Source organism: Choloepus didactylus, chromosome 20, assembly GCF_015220235.1.
Source record: "Choloepus didactylus isolate mChoDid1 chromosome 20, mChoDid1.pri, whole genome shotgun sequence".
Classification (NCBI taxonomy): domain Eukaryota; kingdom Metazoa; phylum Chordata; class Mammalia; order Pilosa; family Megalonychidae; genus Choloepus; species Choloepus didactylus.
In genome coordinates, this window is record NC_051326.1 from 35361103 (window position 1) to 35373443 (window position 12341).

Below are 12341 nucleotides of genomic sequence, written 5' to 3' on the forward strand. Positions count from 1 at the left end.
TTCTTATGCACTATATAGATAACACCTCTTAGGTTTTAATGTATTGGAATAGCTAGAAGTAAATACCTGAAACTACCAAACTCCAACCCAGCAGTCTGGACTCCTGAAGACAATTATATAATAATGTAGATTACAAGGGGTGACAGTGTGATTGTGAAGACCTTGTGGATCACACCCCCTTTATCTAGTGTATGGATGAGTAGAAAAGTGGGGATAAAAACTAAAGGACAAATGGGGTGGGTGGGATGGGGGGATGATTTAGGTGTTCTTTTTTCACTTTTATTTTTTATTCTTGTTGTGGTTCTTTCTGATGTAAGGAAAATGTTCAGAGATAGATTGTGGTGAAGAACGCATAACTATGTTATCATACTGTGGACAGTGGATTGTATACCATGAATGATTGTATGGCGTGTGAATGTATTTCAATAAAACTGAATTTAATTAAAAAAAAAAAAAACCTTCAGAGCCATCAGTGAAGTCTTCTTAATAGCTCTCATAAGGAGTGAATTCTAATTGATGCAGGAAAAGATAGATTACACATCAAAGAACCTGCAACTTTATGTCAATGTATATTTGTAGAAACATGAGGATTATGTGTGAGAATGGATTCTAGATGAAAGATAAAGTGAAATTTGATTGGACAAAATTTGTTGATATAGTTGCACTTGAGAGAAATTCTGGATTCAAGGGGTTAGCTGGGCAGCTGGAAGCAGCTCTGTTCATTTTGTTGGAAGACTGAAACCATGAACAAAAAATGGCCTAATATTAAGTGAACTGCCTTTGTAGAATATAAAAGAAGGAATTAAAAGTTTTAGGAAGGTAGGAATGTTGGAATGAATTTATTAAATGTGAACTATTTACCCATATCCTAGTTCTACCCCTCAGGAGAACTTGAGAACACTGTTAAATGAGGCGTGGGAAAAGACACTTCCAAAAAAGAGCATCAGCATCCTTGAAAATCCCCCTTGTGACTGTCATCTATAGATATTCTTTTATATGTAATTAATTTTCTTACTCACTTGCTGATTTTAAGTCTTCTCTGTACTAATTTTTTTCTGCAATTTCACCAAAATGCACTTAGAGATATATTTCTATAAATTCTGTTTGGGTTTTGTTGTATTTCCTGAATTGAAGGATTCATATTCTTCATTAATTATGGAAAATTCTTGGTCAGTGATTCATTGAACATTGTCTTTTCTCCATATTTCTGTTCTCTCCTTCTAAAACTCTAGTTGTCATATGTTAGAACTTTCTTTTCTGTTTCATAACTTCTGTCTCATATTTTCTCATATTGTCTTTTAGCATTCTGGTTATTTTTCAGATCCATCTACTGGTTTACTGATTATATTTTTTGTTTCCATAAGTTCTATTTGGTTCTTTTCCAATTCTGCCTGACCATTTTTGACAGTATTTCATTTTCCATATATCATGTTTCATTTTTCTCCTTTTTGTTCAAATATTTTATGTAATGTTATTTATATTCATTATCAAATAATTTAAATATCTGAAGTCCTTAGGAGTCTATCTTCTGTGAGGTTTTTTTTCCTGCCGACTCTTTCTCATGATGGTTTGTTTCCTATTCATGAATTGAGGAATTTTATGTTTTGAGTTCATATTTGGTTGAACTTAATCTGTGGGAATCTGTAGGGGCCTCTAATTAGGGTTGCCAGGATGAAGGGGAAAAAATTCAACAGAATGTCCAGTTAAATTTGGATTTCAGATAAACAGCTAATAATTTTTTGTTTAAGTATCCCCCAAACATATCATGGGACATATTTATACTAATTTTTTTGCTATTATCTGAAATTCAAATTTAACATTTTGTCCTGTATTTTATCTGGCAGTCCTAACTGTGGTGGAGATATATGTCTCCAGAGAAGATTTGTCCTTGCTTCCGAGGAATTCCCTGGAATACAACCCAACTAGGACCACTTTAATTCCTCAGTTTGGTACTTCCAAGACCTTGGACAAGGTTAAATTGGAATTCTGGACATTTGTGAGGGTAAGTGTTGTAATTCCTATTTCTCAATGGAGATTTCTTGCTCCACTGTTCTAAAGCTAAAACAAACTACTTTATAGTCACCTTTTGCCAGAGATTGGATTTTTTTTCTAGCCCACAATTTTTCTGAGGGAGTGACACTTTAAGTGCCCATTCTTTGTGAATGCCTCTCAGTTCCCACAACTCACCTTCCAAGAGCTCAAGTCCTTGTCCCCCAGGACCATTAAAACCCAAGGCTCTAGATTCATAACTCTGGTTGGCTTATCATTCTGGGTAACAACTCTGGACTCCCACTTCCTTTTTGTGTTTGACTCATAGAGGTTTCCTTACTTCTATGGGCTCAGCTGCATATTTTATAGTATGTTTTAAAAAAAAATTAGCCTTCATGCCTAAGTTTTCTTCTAGAGAAAGCATTTTTCAAAATATCTTGTTGCCTCAGAAGCATTCCCTTTTTATTTTCTTTAACAGATGTTTGAGAAGACTATCAGAAAATGAATTGGTCTGAGAGTCAGGAAATAAGAATTTTAGATCTGGATCTATTAATAACCTTTAACAAAACCTTGCCTTCTTTAAGACTTGGTTTCCTTAAACATAAAATAAAGGTAAGGCTTGATCTCCATCAATGTTTTACAAATGGTGATTCATGTCACATTGGGGGTCATGATATCAGTTTGGTGAGTTGAATCCAGCATGCAGTAATGATATGTATTGTATCATGACACTTTAGTTCTGTATGTGTGTGTGAGTGTGTTTGTGTACTAGATTGTGATACAGATTTTACTTCTTACTATGAGTTATACTCAAAAACATATGAGAAACATTGATATGGATGACCTCTAAGCATGTGATCAACTCTAAAAATCCATTATTCTTCCGTCTTCTGGAGTTGCTCTGATCTTCTGAATGGTTCTAATCCTGGATGATTAATTTAATAGTAGCACTGGGGATCCTCCTGTCCAATCTTTGCCCAGTACAGCCCTGACTCTGCCTTCCTTCCTCCTACCTAGAGACTTAACATTTTTCTGCAGCTTGAAAGTGGGAGAACCCTTCTCCATCCCATATTAACACTTAGCTCAGGAAATAATCCCCACACAACCCTCCTTACTCCCATGCCCTCCATCTGGAGTTCCTGGGGGGAGATGGGCTCTGGACCATTGTTGGAGGCACTTTCAGGACGATTGGATCCATTCTTCCAGCGGCCTCTCTCCTTGGCTTTTCCTAAGTGCAGCCAGCATCTGCCCTTGCCTTGGGACTAGCTGTCCAGAAGAGGGGGTGCCTGGGTGGCAGGAGCTCATCCCCAGGATGCTAATCCATGCATCTATCAGCACCCAGAATCCTCAGGGCCAAGAGACCACCTTGACAGAGAAAGGAGGAATAAAGGCAGGAGGGACATGGAAGAGGAATGGGTCTCAGCAGGAGCTTGGAGTGCATCCCTGAAAAAACAGAGAAGCTCGTCCCTGTGGTGAGGAGATTTCATGGGAGATTGTTTTCCAGAGGGTGAGGGGATTGCAGGGCTCCAGGCTCAGAGCAGTGAAGCAGCACATGCCATGAAGCCAGGCAAACATGAGTTGTAATCCCAGCTCTGTCTCTTACAAGCTCTGATTTCCCTAAGCTTTAGGTTTCTTGTTCTCAAAATAATCCTGCTATACAAGATGTTATCGTGTTTCAACGAGATGATGTATCTGTGTGCCTGGCACATAATAAATTCTCAAGAAATGTTATCTTTCCTCCTAGTGTCTAGAGGAAGTGAGGGAGGGTTCCCAAAGGTCAAAATTAACAAATGACTTCTGGACAGAAGTTCGTCTCTCTACCCCTTACCCCACTGCACTGTCCAAGTGGATAAGTCTCTGCTTATTTTGTAATATTAAGAACAATTACCATGCACTGACCACCAGTGATTTTCCAGGTGTTGTGCTAGGCTCCTTGAATAAATTATCTCATTAATTCTTACCAAAACCCTATGTAGCAGGTTTTACTGCCCCAATACAGATTAGGAAACTAAGGCTCAGAGAAATTAGTCAAATTATCTGAGGACCCAAAGCCAGAAAGTGGCGAACTAGGATTCATACCCTGATCTATGTGGCTATAAAAAAGTCTTTGCCTGTTCCCCAACTCTGCTGTTTCTATGCTTTGGTTTCTTCATTTTTCATTAAGGAGAATATGTCTTTTTTCTCTCTCTCTCCTTCTGAGGTATCACAGAGCAATGAGAAGGAGTGAATGAAAGGAGGATTATTTGAGAGTGTCACTGAGTGACCCATCTGCAGCAAAAACAGGTCTTTCTATACAAAGGGGTATGCGTAGCAGTGCAATATGTATTGAAATTACTCTAGAATCAGAAGAACCTTACTTTTGACAATTCCAGTCCATTGGCAGTGGCAACTTGGCGTGCTGTGTTGGGAATTCACAGACCACATTTGCTGTGATAATTAGCGATCTTCCCCATGAGTGCAGGAGTGAAGAAGCTGGCACCAGGTACCATGTTTTTGCCATCCCAGCTCAAGAAGTTAGATGCTTTCTCATGGTTCCACTTGGAAATTCCTGTGGTTTCCCAAACCACTGCAGTTATAAGAAGTTAGAAAAGACACCAGAATGGTACCCATGAACTGAACACAGAAATACAGGTGAGTACTCTGTGCCAGGCATTTTGGCTAGAAAATGTGGATATTGTGGTTTATCAGATAAAGCTCCTGATCTTTGGATCCCCTAAAATGAAACCCTGTGAAAATGATTTGAGTGTGGATAGTTTATTTCAGGAGTGATTCCAGGAAGGTAAGTGAGGAAGTGAAACAAGCAACACAAGAGAGAGAAGAGCCAACAGAGGGTACCTCAAGGAGAAGGCTAGCACAGCGGGCAGCTAGAGCCCAGTCCACTGCTGACTCCGACAGACTGTGTGGAACATGCCCCAGAATTGTCTCACCAGCAGGAAGGGAAGTTGGAGCATTTATATATGACTCCCATCTCTCATTTGTTGAGGACTGTTCCTAGAGCATTAATTCTCTTGTACTTCCAGGTTTTGCCTACAAGTGCTGCAGCAGTCTGCCCTGGTATCACTGAAAGCCTTCAGTCAAAGAAAAAATATCCAGGATCTTGAGTTGGGAAGCTGTTTGCATACCACAGCTGCAGGTGAACTTGGGTGATCAGAGGGGATACGGGGTAAAACATCAACAGCATCTTTAACTCAGCTCTGAGTGTGCACCAAGTTGATTCACTCCGTCATTGTCTTTTCGGGAGGGTGGCCAGCCACAGTCTCTAAAATGTCTTGCAACAGGAGGGTTGGTGGAACAAGCTATAGTCCCTTCTTCTGCAGCTAGTTCTGATTCTGTATTTAATATTCATCATCTCCTTCTTCTACCACAATTCCTAGATTTCTCTCATCCTTCAACAACACTTCTGCTGGCCCAAATTGCTTGTATGGTGGGGTAATTCAGGGCTTCCTCCATAAGGGTTCTTAGTGCCTCATTATTTTGCCCTTGCCATGCTGTTGTTGCTGCAATTGCCCATTTACAGCTATCATCAAGCATAAAATGCCAAAACCTCAATCCCATCCCTGCCCCAGTGAATACCCTGCAACTCCAGACATATACCCTCTCTGCCTCTATTAAGCAGCAGCAACCTAGTTCCTCATAGCTTACCCCAACACTAAAGTAATTTATTTTTGATCTTCTATTCTACAAGCAGAAGAACCTTAGCCTAAGGTTCAGTGAAACCCTTACTATGTCCCATAGTAGAAACTTCCCTTCTCTAATCCCACAAAGCCTAAAGTTGCAGTGACAGGAAGCACAAATTTCTTTATTGGAGTCCTTACAATGATGCTGAAAGAGGTCAATCCAATTTTAGCCCCCCTAGTTCACATGCATTCTGTCTTTCAGAGACACAGCCCATATAATGGTATCAATTTGATGCATTTATCACATTCTGGAGAATAGTGCATCGACACCACAAGACGTCATTGGTAAACTCTAAATAATTTTTAAAAAGTCATTCCAGCATTCTGTCACATAGCAGCTCTCATGTATTGCAGTATATAGTAGAACCAGTAGCTCACGTAATCATGTATTCTCTGTCACACCTCAATTGTAAAATGGGTCCTTAAATTGAGGCAAGGTTATGTGGGTTCCCATGTCAGTAATCAGGCACTCTGTGAACAGATGGGCACTGGAGGCAAGGAAGGTACTCCAGGCAAAGATATACTTCAAATCCAGAATAAGCATCATTCCCAATAAGGAGGAATCATAACTTCCTTCAGGGTAGAAAAGGTGTGATATAATCAACTCATCATGATGTGGGTCTTCTTGAAGGATGATACTATCAAGATGTCAGCATTTGTCTCTGTTGCTGATAGTTCAGATCTTCTCCAGCAGCAGTTGCTTAGATGAGCCTTGGTGAGAGTGAGTCCATGCTTTGGGGCCCATTCATAGCATGGACCCATTGTGCAAGCACTGGGGTGGTTAAGGACAAAAACTGGCTGACCTTCACTGGAAATGCCACTGGTCAATCTCATTGTTCAGAGCCTCCCCTGCAGTGAATGCTCCCTAATGGATATTGATGTGAAGCACAGAGGTCTCAGGTCCATCCACGCACCTCTTCTATAAACCTTCAGGCTTGTGATCATTTAATCCTGCTCCTTCCAAGCTACTGGCCAGTCAGCCAAGCTGTTCACCACTGCCTAAGAGGCCTTACCTTTCACCACCCCTTTTTCATACAAAGGAAATGATCAAGTGCAATTTCCAAAGCTCTGACCATGAGATTTCCCCTCACCACATCATTCAAAGTCAGCCTTAAGTGGGTCTATATTGTGGCAGAAGTCCATTTTCAGGAGACTCTGCATGAGTCAATCCTGATTCATCAGCTGGCATAGGGCCTCTCCTCTCTTGAGGCTCTGCTGCAACTGAGGTAGGTTACATGGAGCCTCGGCCACCTGTTCATACAACTTACTTAGACCTGATTGAGCCCAATCTTAAATTTCCAGTGTAATATGTATTGTTGTTACCTGACCGAACCAGGTGGTTTGGTGGGTTATAATAGGCAGCTCTAGTCACATAGTCACTTGGGATCCATGGTCAGGTACTCACTCCCTACTTGGAATCTGTAGGAATTGCTTTACAAATAGTAATTCCCTGCTACAGAAGGCAGCTGCCTTCAGATCCTGACTGTGCTTGTTTGGATGTATTTTGTCCCCCAAAACACCGTTATCTTTGATGCAGTCTTGTGTGGGCAGAAATGTATTGGTGTTGATTGGGTTGGAGACTTTTCATTGGATGTTTCCATGGAGATGTGATCACTCAGTTGTGGGTGAGATCTTTCATTGGATAATTTCCATGGAGGTGATTAGTTTACTGGAGCACTATATAAGCTCAGACAGAAGGAACGAGCTTGTTACAGCCAAGAGGGATACTTTGAAGAATGCACAGGAGCTGAGAGAGGAGCTGCAGATGAGAGACAGTTTGAAGATGGCCGTTGAAAGCAGACTTTTGCTCCAGAGAAGCTAAGAGAGGAAAAATGCCCCAAGAGCAACTAAGAGTGACATTTTTCAGGAACTGCAGCCTAGAGAGGAACATCCTGGGAGAAAGCCAGTTTGAAACCAGAACTCTAGAGCAGACACCAGCCATGTGCCTTCCCAGCTAACAGAGGTTTTCCAGACACATTGGCCATCCTCAAGTGAAGGTTCCCCTACCTTGGACACTTTATGGCCTTAAGACTGTAACTATGTAACCAAATAAACCCTTTTTATAAAAGCCAATCCATCTCTGGTGTTTTGCAAAAGGCAGCATTAGCAAACTGGAACACTAACAATCTACATCTCTCCTATTCTGACTTGACAGAGACTGCATACAATGTCATCTGTATCTACCATGCATTGTATTGTGCAAAGTATGCATACATAGATTAATTGGGAGGAAGTTATTGAAGAGAAATAGTAGCACACACTATCATTAGTTTAGGCTGGATGTAGATGGTCTACAAATACTGCGGCTAGTGTTCCAGGAGGGAGGATCCCCCAGTGCATATTGATTGGATGGAAAAGAACAGGGGATATCGCTGAGATTATGTAACACTAGAAGCTTCCTGGGTTGGGAAAATTGCCTTGTTAAAAAGAGGGAGCTTCAGGAGCTCAGGAGCCCCACAACCAGTGTTAGCCACTTCTTCTGTTGAGCTAACTTGGAACAAAACCAGCTCTCCATTAACCTACTAAAAATGGAAGGAAAGAAGTATCTAGGCCATCCAAAGTTTTTTTCCTTGCACAGTTGCCTCTAATACCATTGGCTTATATGATGCAAATGGCAGAATAGCTTGCACTGCAGCTTGAATCTGCTGTAAAGCTCTCCCTCTCTTGCTTTGGGCCCCACAATAACCTGGAAACTTTCTGAGTCACCTGATAATTGAATTGGAGCATCATTTTCAAATATAGTATATGCTATCTACAAAATCCAAGGAGGGCCCACCAATTGCTTGAGACTTTTTCTCAGTGATAGGTTCTGAGGTGCAATAATTTGTCTTTTACCATAGAAGGGATGTCCTGAGGATGTCCAGACCATTGGACCCCTAAAAATTTTACTAATGTCTCAGGCCCTTGAATCTCTGGAGATTTATGTCTGATGCTCTGGTATGCATGTGTCTTATTCAAAGTACTTGCCACTTCCTATTTCCCAGGTCTGATAGGCATGATGTCATTAGTAGAGTGGACTATAGTGTCATTAGTATAGTAATGTGACAAAGAGCAGGAGAGTTAACATAGTCCTGGGGAAAGACAATAAATGTGAGCTACTATACTTCTATGGCCATAAATATCTGCATGCCATGTTGTGCTGTTTTGAATGTATGATGACCCCCAGAAAAAGCCATATTCTTTGATACAGTCTTGTGGGGCAGACATATTAGTGGGGATTAAGTTGGAACATTTGGATTAGGTTGTTTCCATGGAAATGTGCCCCACCCAACTGTGGGTGGTAACTCTGATTAGATGATTTCCATGGAGGTGTGGCCCTGCCCATTCAGCATGGGCCTTGATTAGTTTACCAAAGCACTATGTAAGCTCAGGCAGAAGGAACAAGCTTGCTACAGCCAAGAGGGACACTTTGAAGAATGCACAGGAGCTGAGAGAAGAGCTACATATGAGAGACAGTTTGAAGAAGGCCGTTGAAAGCAGATTTTGCTCTGGAGAAGCTAAGAGAGGACAAACATCCCAAGAGCAACTGAGAGTGACATTTTGAGCAGGAGCTGCAGCGTAGAGAGGAACATCCTGGGAGAAAGCCATTTTGAAACTAGAACTCTCTAGCAGACACCAGCCATGTGCCTTGCCAGCTAACAGAGGTTTTCCGGACACCATTGGCCATCCTCCAGTGAAGGTACCTGATTGTTGATTCGTTACCTTGGACACTTTATGGCCTTAAGACTGTAACTGTGTAACCAAATAAACCCCCTTTTATAAAAGCCAATCCATTTCTGCTGTTTTGAATTCCAGCAGCATTAGCAAACTAGAATAGATTTTGGTACTGGAAGTGGGGTGCTGGTGCTACTGAGTTTGCAAATACTGAACACATTGAAACGGCTTTTTAAATGGATAAGGGGAAGATTCTGGAGGAATTGTGAGGAGCTTGATAGCAAAGGCCTAAACTGCTTTGAAGAGACTGTTTGTGGACTCTAAAGATACTTTTGAAAAGGCCTTGAGCAAAAATGATAAATATGTTGTTGCAAACTGGAAGGAAGGCGATCCTTGTTTTAAAGTGGCAGAGAATTTGGCAAAATTCAGTCCTGGTGTTGGATGGAAGGCAGAACTTGAAAGTGACAACCTGGAATATTTAGCTGATGAGATCTCCAAGCAAAATATAGAAGCAGTAGCCTGGCTTCTACTAGCAGCTTGTAGTAACATGCGACAGGACAGAGATAAACTTAGAACTGAACTCTTGGGTACAAAGAAACCAGAAACTGATAATTTGGAGAATTCTGGATTTCCAAAAAGTGAGACTCCAGAAGCTACAGCCCAACGTGAAGATTTAACCAAACATGGAAACCAGCCACCATTTCAATAAAAGCCAGGATTGGAGATGGAGTTATCGAGAAAGGATTTGTGGAAAGTCCTATTGTCTGACGGCTTTGACCCCTGTGTGCTTCATGCGAAGCCAAAAGAATTTTTGTGAGATCATTGTAGACAGAGCCGCTGCTGGTCTGGACTGGAAGAGACAGACGAGGAACAAATTGAAGGAAAAATTTTTTCAAAGATGGAGCCATGGAGGTTGAGTTAAATGTTAGAGCTAAGACCATAAGGCTTCTAGAAGAAAATGTAAAAAAATATCTTAAAGATTTTGTGATAGGAGGTGGTTTCCTAGATCTTACATCCAAAGTGTGAACAATGAAAGAAGGAATAGATAAATGGGATATCCTCAAAATTAAACACTTTTGTACATCTAAGGACTTTGTCAGAAAAGTAAAAAGGCAACCTATGCAATGGGAGACAATATTTGGAAACCACATATCAGATAAAGGTTTAATATCCAGAATATATAAAGAGATCCTACAACTCCACAACAAAAAGACAAACAACCCAATTAAAAAATGGATAGATGCTTTTCTGAAGAGGAAATACAAATGGCTCAGAAACACATGAAACGATGCTCAACTTCATTGGCTATTAGGGAAATGCAAATCAAAACCACAATGAGATATCATCTCACACCTACTAGAATGGCCATTTTAAAAAAAAGAAAACAGAACATTACAAGGGCTGGAGAGAATGTGGAGAAAGCTGCACACTTATTGACTGTTGGTGGGAATGTAGAATGGTGCAGCCACTCTGGAAGGCAGTGTGGAGGTTCCTCAGGAAACTAAGTATAGAATTGCCATATGATCCAGCAATTCCATTACTATGTATATACTCAGAGGAACTGAAAGCAGGGCAGACAAACAGACATTTGTAAACCAATGTTTATAGTGGCATATTCACAATTGCCAAGAGATGGAAACAGCCCCAACATCCATCAATGGATAAATGGATAAACAAACTGTGGTATATACATACAATGGAGTACTATGCAGCTGTAAGACAGAATAAAGTCAAGAGCATATAACAACATGGACAAACCTTGAAGACATTATGTTGAACAAAATTAGCCAAAACAAAAGGACAAATACTGTATGGTCTCACTGATATGAATTAACATTAATGAGAAAACTTTGAGAGTTAAAGCTGAGAACACAGGTTACCAGGAGATAGAAAGAGGGTAAAGATCAGGCATTTGATGCTGAAGAGGTATAGAATGCCAATGGGATTGATTGTATAGATCCAGAAAATTGATAGCACAATACTGTGTGATGGTAGCACAACATTGTAAGTACACTGAACAAAGATGACTGTGAGTAACATTGAAAGATGAAGGCTAGGGACATGTATGCCAACAGAAGGAAAGATAGAAGATAAAGACTGGGACTGTATAACTTAGTGAAATCTAGAGTGGTCAATGATGGTGGTTAAATACAAATATAAAAAAACATGTTGGGGAACAAATGAATGTCAGCTTTGCAAGTGTTGAGAATGGGATGGTATGGGGAAAAAATACCCAAGGAAAACTAGAGTATATAGTTAACAGTATCATTGTAATAAGCTTCCATTAATTGTAACAAAGGCAATATACCCAAGCTAAATGTCTATCAAAGAGGGATATAAGGGAGGGGTATGGGATTTTTGGTGGTGGTGGTGGTATCTGACCTTTTTATTTTATTTTATTTTATTTTATTTTATTTCTTTTATCCTTTTTATTATTATTTTAATTTTTGGAGTAATGTGTTCAAGGGCTGATTGTGGGATGAATTCACAACTATATGATGATACTCTGAAAAATTGATTTTACACCATGGATGATTGTACGGTATGTGAATATATCTTTATAAAATTGCAGGGGGGGAAAATAAACAGAGGGGTACAGGTGCTAGAGAAAACCTGGAGAGAGGGTGGTACCTATTCACTGTTGCTGCGGAAGTAGAATGGTACAGCTCATCTGGATGGCAGTGTGGTGCTTCCACAAGAAACTAAGTATAGGGTTGCCATAAAATCCTACATCATTATTGGTTTTCTACTTGATAGAGCAGGGACATGAATGGACATTTGTATTTATGGTGGCAGTATTCATGATTTGCAATGGATGGAGGTGGCCTAAGGGTACATTGACTGATGAACAGAATGGTGAACTGTGGTGTATTCATACAATAGAATAATGAGTGGCTGCAAGAAGAAATGAAGTTGGGAGATGTACAACTAACTGGGTGAATCTTGAAGACAACATTTTGAGTGAAAGACAACAGAAATGAAAAGACAAACATTATAACACCTCACTATTATGGACTAACT

The 12341-nt window shown here is 40.3% G+C and overlaps 1 long non-coding RNA gene across 3 annotated transcripts in view; it reads left to right on the forward strand.

Annotated features, from left to right (window-relative positions):
- The first annotated feature begins 1848 nt into the window (after window positions 1-1848).
- Window positions 1849-12341, forward strand: part of LOC119516871 — a 28188-nt gene continuing 17695 nt past the window's right edge. For 2 of the 3 annotated variants that reach the window (XR_005213389.1, XR_005213390.1), the window contains exons 1-2: window positions 1849-2002; window positions 2468-5122. This is a non-coding gene — a long non-coding RNA (uncharacterized LOC119516871). The remainder of the gene's footprint in view (window positions 2003-2467; window positions 5123-12341) is intronic. The other variant, XR_005213391.1, reaches the window with a different exon arrangement.